The 25,750-nt window shown below is 47.5% G+C and overlaps 1 protein-coding gene and 1 long non-coding RNA gene across 4 annotated transcripts in view; one reads left to right on the top strand and one right to left on the bottom strand.

Moving 5' to 3' along the window:
* Positions 1–904: 904 nt before the first annotated feature.
* LOC115085731 lies at positions 905–24,242 on the bottom strand. Of its 2 annotated transcripts, XR_003854938.1 has the most exons (5): positions 24,088–24,242; positions 22,112–22,665; positions 4,225–4,346; positions 3,476–3,570; positions 905–1,270 (listed from the first exon to the last, which is right to left on the bottom strand). It is a non-coding gene; the product is annotated as an uncharacterized LOC115085731 (long non-coding RNA). The 2 variants fall into 2 exon arrangements; XR_003854937.1 differs by lacking the exon at positions 22,112–22,665.
* The window catches only part of LOC115085729 (CMP-N-acetylneuraminate-beta-galactosamide-alpha-2,3-sialyltransferase 1-like), a 247,398-nt gene continuing 235,645 nt past the window's right edge, over positions 13,998–25,750 (top strand). Inside the window, exons 1-2 of one of the 2 annotated variants that reach the window (XM_029592064.1) lie at positions 13,998–14,119; positions 14,666–14,738. The gene's annotated coding sequence lies outside the window, so the exon portion shown is untranslated. The remainder of the gene's footprint in view (positions 14,120–14,665; positions 14,739–25,750) is intronic. The other variant, XM_029592062.1, reaches the window with a different exon arrangement.

Here is a 25,750-nt window from a genome sequence, read left to right as displayed (position 1 = left end):
CAAATACAATACAAAATTCTATCCATTGTTGTCAACCTCAGGTATGAGAAATCCGCCATCTGGCTGTGCTCTTCCTTATGATTGCATCGACCTTCATGTCATCTCTGCTCCATGAATAAACGTTTTCTCGAGATCCCCTCTGTTAAAGTAGCTAGATTAGATATCACTAGAAAACATGCTTTTTCAGTGGCGGTTCCCATACTCTGGAATTCCATCCCTAATTCCCTCATGCAGTTAACAACATTAAGGAATTTAAGAAAAACTTAAAAACATACTTCTGCTCCTTTGCATTTAAACAGCTTACAAAGATCTGAGTCCTAACAATTCTTATCAAAAAGGTTTGCCCCACTGCTCGTTTTGTTTTGTTTTTATGACCTGTTTTAGTTTTTTATTTTGTTTTGTTTAAATTTTATTATGAATGTTTTATTGTAAACTGCTTCGATCTACCTTTCATTGTAGAAGTGATATATAAAAGATTTCAAATAAATAAATAAAGTAAAACATTTATATAAATACCAGGATCTATCTACCCCTTGGGATCCTGCCAGGTGCTTGTGACTTGGATTGGCCACTGTTGGAAATAGGATACTGGGTTTGATGGACTTGGTCTGACCCAGTATGCAAGTCTTATGTTCTTATCAATTGGCTAGATTGAGTCCCTCTGCTATCTTAATCAGTCTTTGACTAATCACTATCTCCACAGCATTAGGGCAATTCGTTATTACCTCAAATGCATTGATAGGCATATATGTATCATATGTATCTAGTTAAATACCCCTGCTTCTTTTCTCTGCTCCAAGTTATATTACTACTTTGTTTTATTGTAACTGCAACCCTTAACTTTCACTTGTATATTGTTACTATTACTACTACCTTTTTAATTTATGTTATTTATTGTTATTTATGACCTCTTGTTACCTTTTCACTTGTTAATTGTAAACCGACATGATGCGATACCCATCGCGAATGCCGGTATAGAAAAACTTAAAATAAATAAATAAATAAATCTTCCTCCCAAGCAGGGTGGGGATGGGCAATGATGTACGGTTCCTTCTTCATGTAGATCCTTCCCTGCTGGATTCTCCTTCTCCAGCCCAGGTCAAAGAATAAACTACTCAGATCTTCCCTTGGTCCCACATATCAGTTATTCTTCCTTCTGTCATGCCCAAAAAAGATGCCTGCTGCAAGCCAGGGGTGTGTACATCTGTTTACCGATTGATTTCATCACATTTTCAAAGAATCTGGCTCTGCCCCATTGTCCAGCCTGCAACTGTTTGCACAATTATGAAGAGCAGTTATTGCCTTGTTTTTGGGATAATGCGATCTTATCAATGGTCCTGCTTGCTGTATTTCATCATGGTATGCACACAAACGGAAACACTTGGAGAGGGACAGAAGACGGGGATGGGAGATTGGGGGTAGATAAAGTACGGGCAGAGAGGTTTGTGGTGGAGAAGTCTGAAAAGGAGGGGAGAGGTCCAGGGATGGGGGGAGGGAAGGACTATAGACAAGGCAGGTACAAAAGCAGGTGAATAGAGATGCGTGAATGGGGAACAGAGAAAGGGAGGAGAGAAGCCTAGGAATGACAGCACAGAAGTGGAGGGGAGAGAGGGACAGATGGGCAGAAATGGAGGGGGGGGGGGGCAGTCCAGGAATGGAGCAGAAAAGGGACAATGAGCAAGATGACAGCTGGGCTATGCATGGGAGAGGGCAGCACAGCTAAGAAGTTGGGTGGTGATGCAACACAAGAGGAAAGGCGAGGAGAAAGAGGAAGGGAAACTGCAAGACAGAGAGGGAAGAAGATACTATGGGAAGAAGGGAGAAAATAATAAAATGGAATGGAGGAGTCAGGCAAAGGACAAGGTCCCCTTTAGGAGAGGAAAAGAGGCCGAGGTGAAACAAGAAGTGAAAGAGGAGAAAGGAATGACAAGGAAATAGCAAAACAAAACTAAAATAGAGAAAGGAAGAAAGAGAAATCAGAAAAGGAAAAGGAAAATAGCAGACACAAGAAAGATCAGAAAAATACTTTACATCCGGTGCTCGTGCTGATTGGTCGGCAGGACTTTGACTGCACAAACCGTCCAGCAGGACTTCAGGGCAGAAAATCCAGGCAGGGTAGCACCTCTGGTTCATTCATATGCAGCCCCTGTTCCACACCCAAACCGATGCCCCCAGAGAAAGGTAAAATCTTTCAAAGTCCAAGGCTGCCTTGGAGATTTTCTGCTCCTTCTAGCAAAAATAATTAGTGATGTGCAAGGTTCGGGCTTCGTTTTCGGCCCGCTGCAGGAAATATTGTATTTTCCGCGGTTCAGGCTTTTGAAATTCGGGGGGACCCGAATTTCGGGTTAGTATGCACTAACGGGATTTGTGCGCACTAACTCCCCCATTAGTGCGTGCTAACATTTTAACGATAGCGCGCACTAACTCCCGTTAGCGCGCACTAACTCCCGTTAGTGCGCGCTAACCCGAAAACAAATTTTTCCTGAAAGTTCGGGAAAAATTCGCTCGGGATTCGTTGTCCCCGGAACAGAATGAATTAGGAAATTTCATTGAAATTGCCTAATTCGTCCTGAACGAATGCACATCCCTAAAAATAATACTAACAAGAAGAAACCTCACACTGCACGAGTCAGCTGTGGTTGAAAAATAAATCATTTCACCGAATACGTGATTGCAGATGAAAAATCACAGCTGGTCCCCCTTGTGCATAGTACATATCAATGCAGAAATAAAGATCAGAAGGAAATCACAGATACAGCCCCTGGCAAATCCGCACTCCCTGGCAGCAGGACCTCTTCAAAGGCACCTTCACTGGGCAGGTCCCCAGTGGACCCTGCAAACTGGCTGCAAACTCCTTCTTGGAAACCAGGACTCATCCCGGTACACTTCAGATCAATATCCGCCAATGCTTTTCTCTAAACATAACAGTTCTGTAGGACTCCCCTCCCTGCAGGGAAGTCTTCCCTTTGACTGCCCAGAAAGAAAATCCTCTTTCTCCAAAACCCTGAAGAAATCCTTCTCAGGGAGATGAGAAAAAGTAGGCTCTAACCCCTCCCCCTCTATCCTTGCTGGATCTCAGAAACGTACTCTTGGACCCCCCAAGGCAACTCTCCCTGATCCTAAGGACCTGGGATCTCCATCCTTGGGTGCAGCAGCCACTCTCTCAACGTGGGCTGCTTCAGGGGCTGCATATAAACAATAAAATCATCGCATTACAAGAAATAGTTTAAAACAATAATTACTCATAAATCATAGGTCACAACACTCACATACATTCAAAATATGTATGTAATATGATATATGTAATGTTAAATAAATAAATAAATAAATAAAAGGACAACACACACGTAAAAAATAATAAATAAATAAATAAATAAAAGGACAACACACATGTAAAAAATATATGAATACACAGGATTGATTACATAAAAATGAAACTGACATCAGAAACCTGTTAAAAAATTATTTCATTTACCTAAATTATTCCATTAGTCTGTAGAATCGACTTGCAATAAAAGCCACTGCTTCACTCCCAATGGCATGTATGTCTGGCACAGCTTCAATGCAGTTCTATGGGTCATATATATTAAAGTGTCAATACAAAAAAAACAGTTCAAAACCAAACAAAAAAATCAAGAATCGGTACACCTCTATCTATAATCTGACATTTATAACAAAAATATTAACTGTGAAGAGGACCAACATCTTTCTTTTTATGTACAGTATTTGTTTATGTATTAGCATCAGTTGTCTTTTCAAAGAACTGATATAAACCGGCAATGTTCTGCTCACTTCACATATAGGTGAAAACAAAACAAAAAAAAGGGAACCAAACCTGTTCCATAGAATGTTAGGAAAAAAGTGACAGAAAACATTTTTTTGTTTTTACTGCTCCGTGTACATTCTAAATTTACTAACAGCACCGGCACTAACCGAGAACAAGTATTAATGCACATCATTATTCATTTTGACATTATCCTAATTTTAAAATACTAAGAAACTAAATAAAAAATATAATACAATTTATATATATATATATATATATATATATTATATATATATGAACCATAGTCTTTCTTAAATTAAAAACTTGTCGCTTCGTTTGTTATTATGCAAACACTGTCGGCACTGCATTTCTTTTTTGGTCGGGTTTCAACGCGTTTTAGCAGACTGTCCTTTATATAAATAAATAAATTCTTTTATTTTTGCACAATATGTACTTACTTATAACCTGTTTGGGCTGGATGTTTGTATAACGCCGAGACCAGATTCTTCTTTTAAAAGGTAGTTGGATACTTATATTGGACCAGACACTTTCCCAACTCAAATCAGCCTTTGTTTTTAAACTTCATGAAAGATAAATAAAATGTAAAAATGAATCAAAAGCTGTAAATCTAAAAAATGACTATCCTGAGAGCATTGTCTCTTTCTAAAGAATAATATAACATTAAAGACCGTGGTATTTCTGAATTAAAATTGTTAACTTATATACTGTCAGGATGCCTGCCATTCCGTTTCGCATTGATTTAAAACCCGCTGTAGACATACTTAAAACTATTGAATATAAGAGGATAAAAAAACGGACACCTCAGTTTTACATCTTACACTTTTGCCTTCAGCGTCAGTAATTAGAACATGGCGCTTTCTCTTTTATTTAATTAATTGTGTACACTATTAGTTATGAAAAAAACCCGGCGCGCACAAATCCACGCCCGATTTTATAACATGCGATGCAGCCGCGTGCATGTTATAAAATCCGGGTTCGGCGCGCGCAAGGGGGTGCACACTTGTGCACCTTGCACGCGCTGAGCTCTAGGGGAGCCCCGATTGCTTTCCCTGTTCCCTTCCGCCCCCCCTTCCCCTCCCTTCCCCGCCCCCCAGCCCTACCTAAACCCCCCTCAACCTTTATTCCATAAGTTGCGCCTGCCTCTGGGCAAGCGTAGGTTGCGCACGCCGGCCGAGTGTCAGCGCGCGATCCCCCGGCACAGCGGCCGTGCCGGAGGCCTCGGTCCTGCCCCTGCCCTGCCCCTTTCACAAAGCCCTGGGACATACGCGCGTCCCAGGGCTTGCACGCGTCGCCAGGCCTATGCAAAATAACCTCGGCGCGCGTAGGGCTTTTAAAATCTGCCCCTCTACCGTTTCCATAATATTATGTTGTCTACATATTCATGATTTTTTAAGAACAATTCTTCAAATTTTGCCTTGTATAAGTTGGTGATAGAGGGGGCACCGTCTGATATTTCCAATAAATATTTTGTTTATTCTGACACCGATTCAACTTTCTTTGTTCGCCCTTCTGCTATATTGGATCAGCTTCCGTGCTGTTTTTTGGGGCCACTCTCTCAAGACAGGAGACTGAGAGGGTGCATTACTTTTGTCAAATCATTCATTTGATAGACCCATGGACCGGTGCTTTTCAATATATTTATAAATGATCTAGAAAGGAATTCGACTGAGGTAATCAACTTTGCATATCAGTGCTTTGCTGCGGATTGTCATAAATTGCAGGAGGACCTTGCAAGACTGGAAGATTGGGCATCCAAATGGCAGATGAAATTTAATGTGGACAAGTGCAAGGTGTTGCATATAGGGAAAAATAACCCATGCTATAGTTACACAATGTTAGGTTCCATATTAGGAGCTACAACCCAGGAAAAAGATCTAGGCATCATATTGGATAAAATCGTCATCTCAGTGTGCTGCAGCAGTCAAAAAAGCAAACAGAATGTTAGGAATTATTAGTAAGGGAATGGTTAATAAAACGGAAAATGTCATAATGCCTCTATATCGCTCCATGTTGAGACTGCACCTTGAATACTGTGTACAAGTCTGGTCATCACATCTCAAAAAAGATATAGTTGCACTGGGGAAGGTACAGAGAAGGGCAACCAAAATGATAAAGGGGATGGAACAGTTCCCCTATGAGGAAAGACTAAAGAGGTTAGGGCTGTTCAACTTGCAGAAGAAACGGCTGAGAGGGGATATGATAGAGGTCTATAAAATCATGAGAGGTCTAGAATAGGTAAAAGTGAATTGGTTATTTACTCTTTTGGATAATAGAAGGACTAGGAGGCACTCCATGAAGTTAGTAAGTAGCACATTTAAAACTAATCGGAGAAAATTATTTTTCACTCAGCGCACAATTAATCTCTGGAATTTGTTGCCAGAGGATGTGGTTAGTGCAGTTAGTGTAGCTGGGTTCAAAAAAGGTTTGGATAAGTTCTTGGAGAAGTCCATTAACTGCTATTAATCAAGCTGACTTAGGGAATAGCCACTGCTATTACTGGCATTAGTAGCATGGGATCTACTTAATGTTTTGGATACTTGTAACCTGAATTGGCCAGTGTTGGAAACAGGATGCTGGGCTTGCTGGACCCTCGGTCTGACCCAGTATGGCGACTTCTTATGTTCTTATAGTTCATATCAAATACATCCCACTACATTCCTGCTCTCTCTGTCCTCATTTACCAGTGTCTGTAGAGATACTGATGTCACTAGTAAGGAACACTTTAGTGACACCCTAGCACATATATAGAGAAAGAAAATATTAAATTGCAAAAGAATTTTAGTTTAGTGGCAAATATTGTACGAAATCTGCAGGACCATCCTTGGGGGGGGGGGGGGGGGGGAGAGAGAGAGAGAGGCAAACAGGGATAATTGCCCTAGACCCTGTGCTTTGGGAGGCCTTGCACCAGCAGGGCAGCCCTCCTCCCTCCAATGTGACATAATTAGGCCTGCGAATGGTCAAGCCATTAGGAGAGCGGGTCTGGTGCTTCTGTCCCATTCCTCCTGCCCTGGTTACTCTCCCTCCCACGCTGGGCAAAACAGCGATCTGAGCTTGGGAAAAGGAGGGGCCCATGTCTAGCGCTTGCATGCGGCTCCATAATCGTCAGCCGCCACAACGCGCCACGTACCAATTTATCTGGCTATCTGGCAGCTATCTGGGTCAGCGCTCCAGATAGCCGGGTAAGCACCGACTTATCTGGGTAAGTAGCAGAGGATCCCTGCTGCCAGATAGGCGGCACTTGTTACCCGGATACAGCCCTAACGGCAAGAGCTGCGATGTGGCCCTGATCTTTACTGTCAGGGATGCCTCCCTCCACAGCATGTTGGACTTGTTTCACTTTTTTTTTGTAATGGTTTCAAGTACCAGCGCAGTAGCGCTGGAAACTTAACGCCAGTTCCGACCCTGAGTTAAGGTTCCAAGGCTAAGAAAGGTGCGCTGGCCCAATGCGTCTCTCTGCACTGGGGGAGTACTGCTTAATGCCCTCATTTGCATGGGATTTCCATCCCAGGGCTCTAAGCCCTGATTTATTATGGCTACGCTATTCTCTCACGCTTTTATTGGATGCTACTGCCGCTAGAATTTTATTTTCCTGGATTTTATTATCTTTTATCCTACTTCATTATTCTTGTATTTTATTAGCTTTTATTTGTCATTATTGCACTCTACCTTCTACTATTTGTTATTTTTAGAGCTCTGTAAACCGTTATGATGGTTCCCAAATGACAGTATATAAAAGTTATTAAATAAATTCACAGGATGATTAAAAAAACTGCGGGAGAGCCGGCGCTCTGTGTTGAGCGCCCGCTCTCCCGACGAGCACCCAGGCACCTCTCCTGGGTGCGCGATTCTCTATTTAAATTGGGGCCTGCGCTAATAAGAAGGGATACTAGAGCATCCCTAGGTCCTTCTTATTAGCGGAAGCGGCAGCTGTCAGCTGGTCTAACAACCGACACTTAATTTTACCAGCGTCGGTTTTCAAACCCGATGTCAGCCACGTGTTCGGAAAACAGACTCCGGCAAAATTGAGCATCCGTTTTCCAACCCATGGACCGGCGGACAGCTTTTTTTGGGGGGGGGTCCTCCGACTTAATGTCGCTGTGATATTGAGTCGGAGGTTGTACAGAAAAGCAGTTTTTTCTGGTGTTGTCCGTGATGAACGCCTGCCTTTGAGCGGGCGATAATTTCTGAGAGTAAAATGTGCAGCTTGGCCGCACATTTTACTTTCAGTATCCCGCGGGGATAACTAATAGGCTCATCAACATTCATTTGCATGTGATGAGCGCTATTATTTTTTTGGGGGGGGGGGGGGGTGTTGGCCGCCCGTTTTCCATGCGCTATTACCCCTCACAGTATAAGGGGTAATAATTGCGCGTGTAAAACCCGTGGTCAAACCGAGTGCACCATTCTGTATCGGCCTGAAAGCGAGCAGTACTCCGGCTTAGGAACGTGCACCTTCTGCGAGCAAAAGTCCTTGCTGCCTCTGCAGTGAATTTTGTACTCGGAAAATACACATTGAAGTTCCTGCGTTTGGCTGAATCGGTCTGAATGTTTGTTTGCTTATAATTAGGCGGGCCTTACTTGCCTAATTACAAAAAAGTATCCTAAGGCACAAAATAAGTCCAAAGGCAGTCAAAGCGTAAAATACAAATAAATGTAAGGCGGTGCAGGCAGGAGGGAGGGGGAGGCGGGGAGTAGCACGGGAGAGCGTCGGGAGGGGAGGGGTGGGGGAGGCAGGGGGTAACGGCCGATGACTGCAGCGATTTGAATCGCTGCAAAGCCATTAGCTGTTGCCATAGCAGACGGTTGGTGACGCAGCAGATCCCCTGCCAGACTAACCCGGCAGGCTGCGGAGGAGGGAGCGCTTGCAGATTGTCTGTGTGCACGCAAGTCGTTTATTAAAAAAAAAAATCCTATGGTTAATTTTCCTGCCTAGGCTTTCCTTCTGTGAGGGTTTTTCTGCCTTCCCAGGGACGGTTACTCGGTTCTGGCCCCCCCTGCTCCCGCTGCCCCCCCTCCCCTTCCCCACAAAAAAACAACAAAAAAAATATATATATATATTTCAGAGTACCATCCTTCGGCTAAAAATTAGTTATTTTCGATTCATAGCAGTATAAGCCTACACAATTTTCTTTACGTTTTGTATTCCTCGTTGTCTGAAGTCTAGGGCTGTTAGGTGGAGATGTATCGTCGAGGACGCTGCTGTGAGACCCAGCCGGAAGAGACACGCAGATCTCAGAGGAGGCGCAGGTTGCCAGCTCCCAGTGGGCGTCCGGCAGAGCCCCCTCCCGGCCCCCCCCCCCTCGTCTGCCTCCGTGGAGAGTGGCCCCGAAGTGGAGGCTCCCCTTCCCCCCGGGTGCCACTCCAGCCTGGATGTTGGTTCCGTCCCGGATATTTCTCTCAATGCTTCTGGTACAGTGTTAGACGATACGGTCCAGGTATCCCCTGTGGCCCCCTCACAGCCTCCGTCGCCCCCCCCCCCCCACCCCCATCGTTTATTCCGAAGGGAAAGGCAGACGCCTTCGAGCCAGTCTCATTTCGAGGCCGGAGAAAAGGAAAGTCTCCAGCTTTAAAGGCATCTGGTAGAGGGCGGGTGGGAGCTGCATTGATGGGGCCCGATTATGAGTCCTTGCCAGGGGAGTTGGTTGCACGGAATTGTGATCCGCAGGTGAGGTACACAGGATATCAACCTGTGGCTTACGCAGATGACTAACAAGGGTGCCTTAAGCTCAAAGGGGGCCATGGGGGGTGGGAGTGGTATTACGGGGATGGCGGCTGTAGCTAGCGGCGGAGGAGTTTCTACTTCCTTTTCGTGCAGCGGGCAGCATCAGTAGGGCAGGGATGGGGGAGCAAGGCGGCGGTTAGTGGGGCAGACGTGTGCTGGAGGTTTAACAAAGCCACTTGCTTGTTCCCGGCACGCGTGTGGGTCAGGTGGTGGAGCTCATCCAGCCACTAAGTGCACTAATAGCCAGGGAGGGGCAGTCCACAAAGAGGGAAAGCACCGAAGTCCTTTTTAAAAAGGCATTTTCCCCTGTTGTGGTTGAGGAGTTACATTCGGGGTTATCTAGTTACCCTGAGGAAAAAAAGTGGCAGCTTTGTTATACGATGCTTTTAGGGAGGGCTTTACAATTCCTTATTCGTGGCCGGGGTGGGGGAGGTTTACCAAAAAATGCTGTGGGGAGGTTGGCAGGCGTTGCACGGGATAAACCTCAGGCCGAGCTCAGCATGGGGCACATTGCAGGGCCGTTTGATGACCCCCTCCCCGTTTCAGCGGATGCATTTCTCGCTGTTAGCGGTCATTCCTAAGAAAGCACCGGGTAAGTATAGATCGATTCTTAACCTTTCTTATCTGGCGGGGGAGTCTGAGAATGATTTTATCCCTAAAAGTGCATGCTCAGTGCGTTACGCTTCGTTTGAGGCAGCGTTAGATCAGGCGCACAAGGCAGGGCGAGGTGCGCTACTGGCAAAGGCGGATATTGAGTCGGCTTTTCGTTTATTTCCCATACATCTGAGCAGCCTGCCGCTTTTGGGGTTTTCATTCGAAGGAAAGTATTTTTTTAGATCGGAGTCTTCCCACGGGGTGCGTGGTATCGTGCGCAGTTTTTACATACGCGTTGCGTCAGCATGTTGCATTACTTGGATGACTTCCTTTTCGTAGGGCCCAGCTCATTCAACCGGGTGTCAGGAACAGCTGGATGGTTTTATGACGGTGGCGGGCAGGCTGGGGGTGGCGGGCAGGCTGGGGGCGCTAATTGCACAGGATAAGACTGGAGGGTCCGTGCACGCAGTTGCCCCTTTTTGGGTATTGAATTGGGACTCTGTGGCAATGATTGCCGATGGCAAAGGTGCTAAAGCTGAGGAAGCTGGTGCGGGACGTGAGAGGGGCGACTAAAGTGAGGCTGCGGAAGATGCGGTCCTTCATCGCGTCACTCAGTTGTGCACGACAGACATTCATCAGGAGCTTATCGGCTTCCCCAGGAGGCATTCGAGTGAGCCACCATTTTACACGGGTGACTCGGAAGGTTAAGGAGGAACTGGGGGTGCGTGGAGTCATTTAATGGGGTGAGGTTGATACCAGGCAGTGAGACATCCGATACCGATAGGGAATTATACTCGGACGCAGCGGGTGCATCCGGTTTGGGAATCTACTTTCAAGGGCGGTGGTGCGCAGAGCCGTGGCCGGAGGATTGGTTGTTGGGGGGGGGGGGGGGGGGTGCGATAATTTGGGAGCCGTCCAGGTTATTAATCGATTGTCCGCCAAGTGCTTGCAGGTATCAGCCCTGCTACGGGTGTTGGTAGGTCTATGTTTGCAGTGGAACATTAATCTGAGAGCGAGGCATGCCCCGGGCATTCATAATGTGATCGCGGATGCTCTCTCTCTCGCTTCAAGTGGAGTCTCTTCAGGGAACTGGCACTGCATGCTTGTGAGACGGCGGATCATTTTCCAGAACATCTGTGGCAGCTCGGTCGGAGGAAGAATGGAGATTGATACGAAAATCTATGGTGCCCGCCCCTTGGGCAGCCTATGTTATAGGAAGAGGTGTCATAGCGTGATTCCTTCAATCGACTGGATGAAGAGGGGGACTGGTTGGAGAAGAGAGGATAATGCAATTTATACTGAGGGTAAGGAGCAATAGCTATTTCTTGTCCTCAGTAAAGGGTCATGTAGCGGGGTTTTCATTCTTCCAAAAGCTGGAGGGATGGGGCAACCCGGCGGTGAGCTTTGTGGTTAAGAGAGTGCTTGGGGGATGGCAGCAGGATCAGGAGGGAGTAGGGGATAAGAGGCGACCATTCAGATATTTAGATTTAATTTGCATTGCAGAACGGTTGGCCTCTGTATGCTGGCCAGGTTATGAGATTTTATTATTTCGGGTCGCCTTTTCATTGGCATTCTTTGGGGGCGACAAGGATCAGTGAATTGGTAGCGAGTTCAAAGAATAAAGTAGCGGGGCAAGGGTTAATGGTTGATCACGTGCAAGTTCAGGGAGATATTGTGACAGTTTGCGTGAGGAGGTCCAAGACCGATCAGAAGGGAAGAGGCCACTACATCAGATTGATTCCAGCCAATAATGCTTTAGTGTGCCCGGTGAGGACGGCGCAGGCACACCTGGCAGTACGCCCCAGAGTGGCAGGTTCCTTCTTGGTGCATAGGGATGGGGTGCCGCTCACGAGCTATCAATTCACCCAAGTTTTCAAAGCTGTGGTGGGAGGGCTTGGATGGGATGCAGAATGTTACAGTTCACATTCATTTCGGGCTACGACGGCAGCGGAAAGCAGCATGTCAGAAGCTGCAATTAAAGCGATCGGCAGATGGCGGTCCAAAGCATTTAAGTCTCATGTTAGGAAATGTGCAGCCAGAGAAAGGGGGTTCTTGTTAACTGATCTAGCGAGATCTAGCGAGAGTTATGGTGTTAGGGCCCAGCGTTAAGAGTGGGTTGGTTGGACGTAATCGTTTGACTAAAATGTAAGGATGAGACCTTATGGAAACGGGGAGTAAAGAAATTGAACAGGCAGATTGGAGGGCGGGGTGGTTCTGGGGGTTTTGCCAAATCCAAAAGGGGCGTTTTGGATTTGGCATGAGTGGGCATGGGACCTGACTGAAGGGTTGTTTAGGGGAGACGGAGTGCATCTGTCCGAGATTGGGATGGATTTGTTTAATAATGCCTGGCAAGAAGGATTGGAAAGTAGAGATGTGAATCGGTTCCGATTCCGGTTCCGATTCACATCATGAATTTTTTTTTTTGTGCTGCCCGATCGGGTTTTTTTTTATCAGCTGCGCCCGAGCCGATAAACAAAAAACCCACCCCGACCCTTTAAAACAGCTCCCTTAGCTTCCTCCCCCACAAAACATTTTAAAATTACCTGGTGGTCCAGTGGGGGTCCCAGGAACGATCTCCCACTCTCGGGCCATCGGCTGCCACTAATAAAAATGGCGCCGATGGCCCTTTGCCCTTAGGTGACAGGGTATCCGTGCCATTGGCTGGCCCCTGTCACATGGTAAAAGTAATGGCGCCGGCCGTCCATTTTCAATCGTCAGAAAAACAATTCACATCCCTATTGGAAAGGGTGATTTAAGTGTAAGAAAGGGACGCAGTGAGGGGAACAAGGATGTTTTGGGTCATCCTTATTTTGTGGCAGAAACCTGAGCCCAAGTTGTAATTGTATTACTGCATTGTGGGAAATAACATTGGGGGGGGTGGGATCTCGTGTAGTTGGGGGGGGGCTGCTACACAAGACGGCCAATGAGCTAGGGGGCTAAAACTGAAGGCCGCGGCTAAGGAGGCAGGGAAGCGATGGTAGGCCTTATCACTGGGACGAGGTGCTCGAGGCACAGAAACAAAGAAAGGAAGGGGTGGGGGGTACTGTTAATTGTTACAGTTTGCTGCATTTGTGAGGGCTCGGGTTAGGAACAAACTGCGGCCTTTTGTAAAGCCAAAAGTTGTATTGTGTTTATTGCGAGTGGGACAAGATGGAGCCAAGTGCAGGTTCTTGCCTCCCTAAGTTCTATGAGAAAACTATCAAATAAATTCAACACGAGTAAGATTAAATATATAAAAAGAATGTGATGCTAAACTAGTTAATTGACCATAACATTGCTCCAAGTTTAAAAAAAAACCCCAAAACAGTAATAAACTGTCTTCGGCGGAGCTGTATCAAAGTAAAAAGGGCCTCTCCAAAACAAGATCCAAAGCTGCGATATCCAATTTACACCAGAAATAAGCGTCACCTCACCTGGCTCTGGGGCTCTGTAAAACAGTCTCGCCCTTCTGCGCTGTGAATCAATTCTCCCTTCCAACAACAAAGCACTGATCTAGAAAGAATTTAGTGGAGCCAGGAAACAGCGCAAATTGAAACCCACCCCGAATTACTCTGGGTGGGAGGAAGTGACCTAAGATGAGGGATCTTTTCCCCTTCAAAGCAAGTCCCAGAAATACGAGGATTAACCGATGTGCAATTAAAAAAAAAAAAAAAAGGGGGGGGCTGCACCTACATCGTTCTTGCTCCATATTCCCAAGGAAACATCGCGGGTCTGTAACACGAGCGTACATTCCTTCGGCGCAGCGGTGGGTAGCAGACTCCCCTTTTCCCGGAAGGAGGGGGGACAGAGGCCGGGACCGGAGCCCCCGCCCGGGCCCCGCCTGAGTCTGTCTCCTCCTGGCTGGAGGCGGGGCTTTGCCCACTATGTTTAGCCCCTGTCGCCGATCCACGTGGCTCCCAGATCACTATATTACATTCCGGGCAAAGGCTGGCGAGAGACGCTGGTGAAAGGGGGCGGAGGAGGGTGGTGCAGCTCGCCTGGGCGGCCGCAGTTTGAGGAGCCCCCCTGGAGGCTTGGTAAGGCGATCGGGGGGGGGGAGAGATCCGCCCTCTGGGGCCGGCTGGTGGGGAATTTTAGCACTTGAAGAGCGAGACGAGCCAAGGGAGGGAAGGAGGGGAGAGCGAGCCAGGAAATAGCGGTCCGGTTACAGTAAGGAAAAAAAATGCAGGTCCGCTAGCGCAGCCTGTGCGATCGGAGGCGGGGGTGCAGCGCCCCCCCCCCCCCCCCCCCACACACACACACACGTCCTCCCCCCACCACCACCACCATTTCTTCGCGATCTGGACAGCACTGGCCAAGTTCGCGTCCTGCTTTTCCTATATTTATATTTGCCTAAAAAACTCCGTGCCCTGCGGCGAGGATCGTGTAGGGAGATCGATGAACTCTTGCCTGGGTAGGAGGCGGCCGCTTTTTTTTTTTTGTTTTGTTTTTTTATGAAGTTGGAGGGGAAGGGCCGGACGCGGCAGAAGTTTCAGCAGGAGAGGCGTGGAGGGGGCTGTGGCACGGACCGATCCGGAGGTTACTTGCATCTCTTCTTTTTTTTTTTTTCCTGTCATTTTCAGGGACCCCCCCACCCCCACCCCGGATCATGGGCAAAAGACGGAACTGACCGCGGAGAGGACGGTAGCCTAGCAGGTAACTTAGCAGATAAAGAGCCAGTGTTGCATCCATTGTGCCAGTTATTCTGGAATGTAAATATGTGCGGCGTGCAAAGACTTTGCAAATTTCGCCTGCCCCCTGGAGTTCTTCCGATGGAGAACTGCTACTGCTGTAGAGATCCCTGGTAAAAACTCTCCCTTCTCAGTTCCTGTGCGGGGGCTCACGATCGGCGCGCTTGGTTCCGATGGAAAGAGCCCCTTTCCTGCCGCCCACCCCAGTCCGGCCGGGCTGTGCGGGGCTGGAGCGATCCTCCTCTCCCGAGGCTGGACGTTGGCTCTGGCGACGGGAAGTCGGCTCTTTTTCTTTTACTTTTTGGAAGAGCTCAGGAGTTTGCTATCACGAGTGATCCCACCCTTAAATTAAGCTGGATCGGCTCCTACCCCGTACTCCGGAGAGCCCTTGGCTGAGTTTTTTGTGACTTTTTTTTCCCCCTTCCTGTTTTGCGCACTCCCCGCGGAGTTAAAGGTGCGGTAGCTAGCTAGCGGTATGTAAAGGTAATCGAAACCGTAATGGTTGTGATTGATGTGATGTCTGTACAGCTTATTTTTTTTCTCTTAATGCAACGTTTGTTTCTGATTTGCCTTTAAGAGTGTCAGAACATAATTCAGCACCAGAGTGTTTTCCCCAGGGCTTGGAGTGACGAAACTTGCTTGCCTGCTTAGCAAATGTGTAGTTGTGAGAGCATTTAATGCTGGGACTCTTCCAGATCTCTTGTTCTAGAAAAAAAGAAAGAGATTCAGATTTAGTTTTCTCGTATCATTTGGAGGAGGCTGGTGTAGCAGGACAACGTCTCTCAGCCCTAGCCCGCGGATTTTTATTGCAGGGCCTGGGACGGGCTACGTTTTTAAATCTTTCTGTTCCCGTGCTGTTGTTTTATATTCACTGACTTGAGCTGAGTTTGCTTCGCGTTCGCTGATCGTTTCTTTTCTTCTCCCCCTGATCAAACGTTACAAAAGTGTAGAAGGTAAAGCAGCAGTCGTCAGGTTAACGGGAGGAAAAAAAAAAGACAAAAGTCTAGCGCCCCTTTTAGGCTGTCAAGCGTTAAGGGCGAGAGTTTCTGGGAGCTGCAGGCGCGCGTTCTGTTCGCCCCAGAATCTCTTTTAACAAACGGCTTTACAAGGCGAATCAGATCGTGCCAGTCTGTCCACAGATGCAACTTGTTGTATTTTATAGCTAATATGAACCTGATGCTGCATCAGGTTGAAAATCTTTCAGCTGCTGGAGTGTTTTGTTTTTTTTTTCTTTCCTGGTTTCTAGTAAAGATTTCAAGACTCAGATGCATGTCACTGTTTTCTGGCCTCTGGTTTTCAGTAACATTTGTTATGTGGCGCTTGGATTCCGATTAGGACATGTTCGAATTAATGCCAGCAGTCAGCATCCTATTGTGTGCACATAAAGCAGACATTAAAAGTCACTCTGCCCAATACGTTTTATTTTTATGATGTTATTATTGCACAGAAAGCTAAGTGTGCCAGTCTCGGATACCTTTTGAGTGACATAGATTGGCTGCTATATCAGTTAAGCCCTTCCTGCTCTTCTATAGGTACCTGATCACGCTGATTACCCCAGAAGCAATGATATTTAGTTTTCTATTTGTAGAGCAGCTTTTCCCGTTTTTAACTCTGTGTCACAGCCTTTTTCAGGTAGCCCCTTCCCCAAAGTGCTTACAATTTAAAAGGTTACCGGGGGAGAGAGAAAGTGACTTGCCCAAGGACACAAGGAAAGTCAGTGGGAGAAGCAGGATTTGAACCCCGGTTCACAGACGGGCATCTATATTATGAAGGCCACACCTTCTGGGCTCTGGTTGGTTCATGTGCCTTATGATATCTTGACCATTATGGACCAGTTAGATCCAGTAAGCGTGACCTAACGTGTGACCCATGCATACCAGGTTTAGGGGAGATTGCAGGAGCTGCTTTAAAATGAGTTAACAATAGACTTAACTCTGGCACGCCGTAGCTCACGGACGACCGCCCCTCCCACCCTTGACCACGCGACAACAGAGTAGGTAAGCCAAGATAACTTTTATTAAGTGGAAGAAACGGCCACAGCCAGCATTTAACATTATAACCTTATTACTTTATATTGCAGCAGCTTAAACAATTGGCATTAGCTAAATGCCACGCCCTCACCGGTACCTTGCTTGTTCTTCCCACCCCAATGCTTTTTTGGAGACGGCAAGCCCTCCATCCTTCCGCTCCGTGAAGGTGGTATACCATTGGCACCCCGCTCCGTGAATGCCAATCCCGCCTTCCGCTCCGTGAAGGGGGAACACCCACCACTGGCATCCCGCTCCGTGAACGCCTCCGTGGCTACTGCCGCTCCGTGCAGTATTCTGCCGCCTCCTCCCACCCCTGGCCTTGCGGGCCGCGATTATTGCTTATGCCAGGCCTTCATTGGGCCACCCCCAGACCGGCCATTATCTCGGTCTCCGCCATGCTGGCCTTGCGGGCCGCGGTTATTGCTTATGCCAGGCCTTCATTGGGCCACCCCCAGACCGGCCATTATCTCGGTCTCCGCCATGCTTAGTTATATCCATGCCCCCGCTTTCCCCCTATGCAAAGTCTTTGGTGCTGTGCTCCTCCCCTTCCCCCTCCCCCTCCCCCAACACCAAAAACTTCCCCTCTATGCAGCGATACATCCCCTTATGCTCCGGTGAGGGCACCCGCCAAAGTAGGAAACAGTAAAACCTTACTTGTTTTCTACCCCCACTAATTAATTAAAGCTGCTGTGGCCGTTTGCAGTGCAAGGATGAAGATATCTACCCCAACGTCTGATAAGTGAACCCCATCCGGCCTATACATGCCTGAACATGAGAGCGAAATATCATCATGCTTGATGACATATCCCCCTATAGCTCTCAACCACGTCCCCACTTCTTTATTCAATTTGCGCCTGCTTTTTGCGATGGATTTATGCGACCTCGCGTCCCTCCATACCAATCGGGGGATAATGTGGGACCATACCAATACCACGGCTGGCCATATAGCCTTAATTGCAGTCAAGTCCTTCTTGATCGTGATTATTAAGTCAATGTTTTTGACTGCGACCAAATCGTTACCGCCCAAATGACAGATGATATCAGGCTGTGGTAGTTGCCTGGCGTATTGGAGGATGCAAGGCATTAGTTGGACCCCTCATCCCTCGTTTGCCGAGCCAGAATAAGCTGGCCTTGCTACGAGGTATGCCCATCTGCTCGCTGGAGGTCTTTCTCTTGGTTCTAATGTGCGCCCAATAAATGTACGAGTGCCCCATGATCCATATCACTTTCGCGCTCCCCGCTGGCGAGTCTATGATAGACAAAATAAAACGGTTATGTGCAACAGGACGGTAAATATATGCTTTTTATGTTTCTCAGTGAGACTGTTCATTGGGGTGACTGTTCATTGGGGTGTCTGGTTATTGGGTCGTATGTATGTTTTGAATTTACCGGATTTCCACCGCCCTAGCGCCTTAATTTGATCTTCGCTTAAACCGCTGCTGGCGAAGGATGCTGCGCCTATTCGGAATGAATGTGTGTGATAAGCTCCCGCGTCTTCCCCTATCTTTTCCAAGCCTTTGCGTAGCATACTGATAAACTGGTAACGCGATAGCGCGTTGCCATCTTTGTGTTTTAGAAAGGGCCCTCCCCCCAGCGGGCGTACTTTGAGGTATTCTGTTGTAGCCCTTACGGGGCATATCACCCCTGTATGAGCAGGGTATAATGTAATCCAGCGACCTACTGCCCGTTGATCAGTTTTTGCTCTCCTGAGAAAGATCTGTACTGTCTCATTAAACAGCCTTATGTTTTCTATCAGGAGACCCCCATCCGATGCCCTGGTGGTCACCTTTGCCCTCGGGATAAGCTCGCTGTTTCTAAATGCACCAAAGAACATTAGTGAAAAAGCCACGGTCCATAGCTTTACCTCATAATTGTCCCAAACTAGGCTGGGAGCTCCTTTACCAGTGCTTGTAGCAGCATTGGTGTGATAGGCTTTCTGGGCGTCCCTTCTAACTGGTTCTTGTCTCCGCCAACCCTCTAATATCTTTTTTATGAGAAAGGAGTTGCTAATTGAGCCTATCCCCCATAGTTTGGAGACGAAAACAATAGCAGCTACATGTTGCCCTGCCTGTGCTCTTGATACTCCCGAGTTCTTGAGGTAGAGCAAGAACTCTGTTACATTTCTCTCTGTCATTACATTTCTCTCTGTCATTGTCCCTTGAACTTGCGTGTTATTTGTTATTTCAAATAAGTTATTTCAAATAAGAAGTATCCCCTAATTATGGTCACCATACCAAGTCCTACCTTCAGGTCTCTGCAACTGGACAACAATCTTTGAGTTCTAAAAAGTAATCTTATTTATATTCTCCTCTGCAACTGGACTACAATTTCTAAGTTCAAAATTCATTTTATCTTATTATTTATATTTGGCATGGTTTAATATGTCACTATATCCAAGTTAAATATTTAAATTATACAGTTTATATTACATAATTTTATTAATTTCAAGTAAAACTATTCTATATTATTTATTATCATTATGTTAAATTGTCATCCAGTTATAATGTTCCATATGTACCACTGTTCTATGTAAAGCCCCCTTATCTCTGTGGGGCAGTTTATCGTTATATGTAAACCGGAGTGATTTATAGTCTCTATAAGAACCTCGGTATATAAAAATTAAAAATAAATAAAATAAATTTGATTGGCAAAATTTTTGGAACAGGCTCCAGCCGCGTGCATATGCTCTCCCCGTACTCTGCCAGAGCCGATCTCAATATGGAGGCGATTCCGGGCACCCTAATTCCCAAATCCGCGGAGGGACGTGATAAGGGTGATGCTCTGCTTCCGGGGCCAGGAATCTGAAACGAGACCACTGACAACGAGACAATGCATCAGTGATGCCGTTAGCTTCCCCCGGAACGTACTTAGCCTTAAAGACCAGGTTAATGCGCAGGCAGAGCAGTACTAAATCCCGCAATAGCCTAATGACCCTAGGGGAGTGAGCGGTGAGAGAATTTTTCGCCTGTACAACCGCCATGTTGTCTGACCAAAAAACCACTCTTCTGTTGTGGAAACATGCTTTCCACATGTGTATTGTTGCAACAATGGGGAACAATTCGAGAAAAGTGATGTCTCTGAGTAAACCCATGGCTTCCCACTGTACTGCCATCGTTCCGCGCACCATTTCCCAGCCAGATAGGCCCCAAATCCAGCGCTCCCCGCTGCGTCGGTGTAGAGCTGCAGCTCCCTATTGGTCATGATCGGGTCCCTCCAAACTGTCCGCCCATTATATTCCCCTAGGAATGTCTTCCATACTATGAGGTCCTCCCTGAGCTCCTTGTGATTCTAATGAAATGATGGCTCCCTGCGAATACCTGCTGTGGCTTGGGACAGATCTTCTCATGAAGGGGCGACCCATGGGCATGATCTTGCAAGCGAAATTGAGGTGACCAATGAGTGACTGCATTTGTTTTAGCGTGATTGTTCGTTAGTAGATATGTTGGCCCGTAACGCTGCTATTTTTGCGGGCGGTAGGCGTGTGACCATTTGCAGAGTATCAATTTCGATACTGAGAAATGACAATTTTTGTGACGGTCCTTCTGATTTGTGCTTAGCTAGCGGAATGCCTAATTCGTCAGTTTTCCGGGTGAATGCTTCGAGGGCTTGCGCACAGGCCTGTGTGTCCCTATGGCCGGTAAACAGAAAATCATCCAAATAGTGTATGATTTTCCCTTTCCCGATGTCCTGCTCTACAGCCCATTGCACAAATGTGCTAAACCTCTCAAAGTAGGCGCAAGATATAGAGCAGCCCATCGGGAGGCATTTATCGAATTAATATTTACCTCGGAATTGAAACCCCAACAGATGGAAGCAGCTTGGATGTATTGGAAGCAAGCGGAAGGCTGATTCAATGTCGGCTTTTGCCAACCATGCCCCTTGCCCCCAATGCCTCACCATGTCTAATGCCTGGTCAAATGAGGCGTAGGCGACCGAGCATGCTTCGGGGTCCAAGTAATCATTCACTGACCCACCCTCTGGGAAGGATAAATGGTGAATCATTCGGAATTCCCCTGGCTCTTTTTTGTGAACCACCCCCAGAGGGGAAATCCTAAAATGAGGTAGAGGTTTGTCCTTGAATGGGCCTTCCAACCTACCCATGTTGCTTTCTTTTTTGATCTTTAGTGCAATGACCTCTTCATTATTCCTCGCAGATAAGAGATTCTTAGCCTCTGTGGCGGTTTCTGGCCCCATGAAAGGTATATGAAAACCTTGGGAAAACCCTTCGTATAGCCATCTGGCCTCCTTGGGCTGATAACCCTTTAAACAGACCTGCAAGCTATGTATCTTAATGGGGGTAGGTGCTCTAATGAATTTATTGTTGCTCTGTGTGGGGGATGGTTCCTCCCCTTGAGCATTTTGTTTGAGGGTGGCCTGCACCGCATCCCATGCAGGCGTGTCTGAATTTGCAGGCAGCAGCGAATCTGCAAAAACCAGAGTTGAACAGCCTACAGATGGGAGTCCCCCCACCCCTAAATCTAGTGGCTTGCCCCCACCTTTGCCCTTGACGAAAGGGCTGACCTTGCCGAAATGGAAATCTTCCCGTAAAAGTATGTTGGCGAGGAGTTAACCATGTACTCGGCTGGTATGCATTGCCAGCGAAGCCAGGGACAACCTCCTGCACCATACTCCAACCAAGCCGTACCGCCATACGTGCGATAAGCACCACAAATGACGTCCTGGTAAGCAATTAAGGAGCAACATTTTTCAGGAAATTTTTGACCTATGATGGATGACAGAATTCTGAATCCTGCTGACCAATTAGCTAGCGTCTTAGCGATGCAGGGTTTCTCCCTAGCTGAGAGTTTGCACGCTTCGTGGCATTTGGGATCGGAACCCTCCCCTTCTTTCCTGAGCAGCTCGAATATATCTACATATTCGCTGCGCCATATTTTCTCTTTTAACGCCTCTGACACATGCGCGGTTAGTGAGCCCACTGTACATGTGTATTGTGCAGCGTTATTGCCATTCGTGGCTGAGCTACCAGTGGTATTGTGCCCATTGGTCCCCAGCTGACCCACCGTTGTTCCAACCGCTGTAGCTGTGGTTGGTGTTCCAACAGCTGTAGCTGGGGCTGGGGTTGGTGTCACAAGTAAAATATCCCCCATGGGTCGTCCTGACTGCCCTGTTTCCTGTGTTGGGCTAGTGTTAGCATTACCCTGCCCATGCCAGTTATCGAAAATAGCTTTCATAGCAGCGAAATTGTCAGTAGGAGCGCTTTGTGGCCCCAGCCACACTTCGCTGCCATTCCTTGGTGGTGGGTAACTGGGTTGTGTTGGGGGTACCTGGTTTAAATCAGGGTACTCACAGTTCTGTCCTTCTTGCGGTTGCCTGTGTTGTCCATGAGCTGTCTGTTGACGTGCTGGTGGCTGGGTGTTGCCAGCTGAACTGTTGGAGCTGCCCGCTGCACCGTGCTGTGGACCGATGGGCACTGAGCCAGGGGATGGGCTAGTGGTATGCGTTAAGGCATCCAGCATTGCCTTCACCCTGTCCGTGCCATGGATAGCAGCCGCTGACCAGGTTTGGTCCATGAGCTGACGCAGCTGTCGTTCGGTAACATTGCCGAAGTTCTCTCGTGGCGGTGCTGCAGGGGTCGGTGCTGCAGGGGTCATGCCCCGTGGAGGGGGCTGCTCCGGCACATAGCAGCCCAAATGGCTGATGCTACGCGGTTGTCGTGTGCTTGCGGATTTCCTCTTCTTATTCCTCTGTGTCTTGGTCTTACGTTTTTCGACTTCTGGCGTTGCCGCGAAGTTTTCCTGCAATTTGCTTGGCTTCCGACGTGCTCGCTTGGCTAGAGCCTGAGCCTGGTCCGGCATAAGTGCGGACGGGGCAAAAGCCATAGCAAACTGAGTGGTAGCCATGCTGTGTAGACATATTAAATGGTTAGATCTCGCACAGTTTTGGGAGGGGGGGGGGGGGCATATGAATAGGTAGCCAAACGTGGGTGTGCGCACACCTGCTAAGGGGGGGGGGGGGGAGGGGTGCAAGGAGCCGGGGGGGGGGGGGGGGGGGCTGGGCGCACGTTTGGGCCCGGCAAGTTTGGGGGGGCTGGACGGGAACAGGATGGGGGTGGGGGCAGCTGAGGAAGGTGGAGGGGGGGTGAGGGGCGGCCGGACTCTGGGGGGAGGCGGGAGTGCCGGCGCATGGGGGGGGGGGGCCTGGGGAGTAAAAGGAAAGTAATAAAAAAAAAAAAAAAAATCCTGAAAGTCCATGTGCTGACCTCCAAAATGGCTGCTGCCATGTGCTAAACTCCCAAAATGGCCGCTGCCATGTGCTGACCTCTGCTGGCAAGCCCTTCCCATGAGAACCACAATACCATGCTAAGATGTAAGCCAACCTTTCATTAATATTTTAATTTACTTTGTATAGAGCTGCATAGCGCAGCCTAAATCATATCTATCAAGCTGAGGGTCCTGTACCCCTTATAATTCAGTATAAACGTGCACATGGGACAGCTGTCCCTTTAAATGGTAACCGAATGCTAAATATCACCTTTAGGATTAATATAAAAACCATCCTGTTAACCTGGCTGAGCACTCAAATGCCATACCGCTGTCCCACGGACATATCATCAGAATTCCCAACTACGGAATGCTGGCTACTTTTTAATTGTCAGATTACTTAGGTATAACAAAGCACATCCGCAGGATGTTGAGGTAGCATGGTAGACATGAAGCCTGCCCACTTCCTAGCAATTTAGAGAGCGGGGGGGGGGGGTAAAGCAATACATAGAAAACATCGATTTTAAAGTAAAGTAAGCCTACAAGATCAGTGCTCTAACCACTGAGCTACCAAGCCTGCTACCGCCAGCCATGTGCTCTAACCACCTATGCATTCACCATGTGTAGACCCCTTCAATGGCGTTTCTAAGAGGCTACAAGTGAAAGATAACCAGCCCTGCACTCGCTGCCCTTTCAATAAATACAGCAACATGCAGAGCAAGCATTGTGCTGAAAGCCAGCCATGAATTCATAAAATATATATATATAATAACAGGTAAAGTGTGGCCATGAGCCCATGGCATTTCACTAAATATATATTAGTTAAAATATATATAACCAGCCATGTGCTAAGGCATTTCCTTAAATAAAATAACATTCCAGGCAGAAGCAGCCATGCATTCAAAGCCTTTTCATTAAATAAAGTACTGGTAATGCAGAGCCAGTTCAATGCAAAAGGGGGGGGGGGGGGGGGGTGAGCATACCTTCCAGACCTTAGCAACACAAAATTACCATTAATATTCTCAACATTTTGCCTATAAGCCACAAAATCTATGTACTTTACCCAATGATGTAATCAAAGAAATCGTTCCTGCTCCTTTAGCTGATCTGCTCCTCTTACAGCACGGCCGTGCTGGAGGCAAAGTGAAAGTAAAAGCAAAACTGTTGTAGCACAGCCGTGCTGAGGTCAGCCTGTTACAGCACAGCCGTGCTGAGATCAGCCTGTTACAGCACAGCCGTGCTGAGGTCAGCCTGTTGCTCTCGCTTCCAGGCTGCAAATGTGCTCCCCCCACCTCGCCCTACCTCTAAGTACCCGAGCTCAGAGACGCCGCCTTCCTTGTCTCATTGGCTCATGCCCAGGTTTGAACTGGCCCCTAATCCCCTTGTCCGCCCCTCTCCGCACCTAGGCTGTGCCCCCCTCCCTCTTGCCTGCCGCACGTCTGCCCAGTTATACGGCCCATGCCTCGAGAGGCGGGCCTCCTTAAAATATCTACAGGGTGTGCAGTCTGAAGTACTGCAGAGTATAGTGTTGGCACCAGGCTTGTTAAAGCCAGGGAGAGGTGGGGGAGGGGTAAGCTATTATGTCATGTCCCTTTCTTACACTGCATGTCACAAAATTAATGTTGGTAACTATTTTTATAACTTTGTGCTCCTCTTGCTTTTGCTTAGCCCATGCCTGCCACCAGCACTACAAATAGATTTTTTTGGGGAGCAGGGGGAAGGGTAAATACTAGTTTCTGATTAATTAAAGCTGGGGATTGAGATGTTGCTTTGGGGCACTTGTTTTAAGAATGAGTTGAGCTGGGCAAGCCTATTGGCCAGTGCTACCGTACGCACTGCCGTACAGAGGACCTGTCCTGTTCCCAGGGCTGACTGGAGAGGATGCGGAGGCAACTAAGGGAGAGAGGAGCTTCAGGTGCTGCTTAACAGTGACACCTGGTGGCCAGACTTGGGCTTTGCATGCGTCCCAGGTTCCAGAGGTATCTGTGGCCTCTTGCCAAGGTCTGTCACATGGGGAGGAGGAGGATCCTCTGTTCCCTGGGCTGGCATGGGGGAAGGGAAGGGAGGGAGATGTGAATAAAGACTCAGACTGCTGTCGCCCAGTTCTGATTTGAGCAGTAAGAAACCAGCTGAGCCAAGAAAAACAGCAGTCCTCATCCTATCCTGTAAAAATATTTAGTAGACCTGGCGTAACATTAAGGAGCTCGATATTTTGATTAAGGCCTGTAAACTTACAGGCTCTGTTGGGAGTGGCTGCTGTACTCCACCTATTTGTCTTCCTGCTGATTTGTCGTTTTATTTTTGGTTTGTCAATTGAAAGGATGTAGCAGGTTTCTGCTTCATTCTTTGCTGCATAGGTTCTGCTTGTAGAAAGTGTTCTTTGAGCATCGTGTTCTGCCTAAAAGTTCTTCCTATTTTTATTTATCGTTAGCATCTTTTCCCATATCTCCTTTTTTGCACATGTGGAAAACACCTGTGGTATCTTTCTTAAAATCTAATCTAATCTAATCTGTCTCTGCCCGTTCGTATGTTGTAGGTGACTGGTCCATCAAGCCTGTTTCCAACAGTGGCCAATCCAGGTGAAAGGTACCTGGCAGGATCCCAAGAGGTCGATAGATGCCATGTTGCTTATCCCAGGGACAAGCAGTGGATTTTCCCATGTCTACCTCTATGATGGTTTCTGGTCTCTTCTTCCAGGAACTTGTCCAAACCTTTTTTAAACCCAG

This window comes from Rhinatrema bivittatum, chromosome 2, assembly GCF_901001135.1.
Source record: "Rhinatrema bivittatum chromosome 2, aRhiBiv1.1, whole genome shotgun sequence".
NCBI lineage: Eukaryota > Metazoa > Chordata > Amphibia > Gymnophiona > Rhinatrematidae > Rhinatrema > Rhinatrema bivittatum.
The sequence above is the reverse complement of the archived record's forward strand: the minus strand, read 5'-3'. Positions and strand labels throughout refer to the sequence as shown.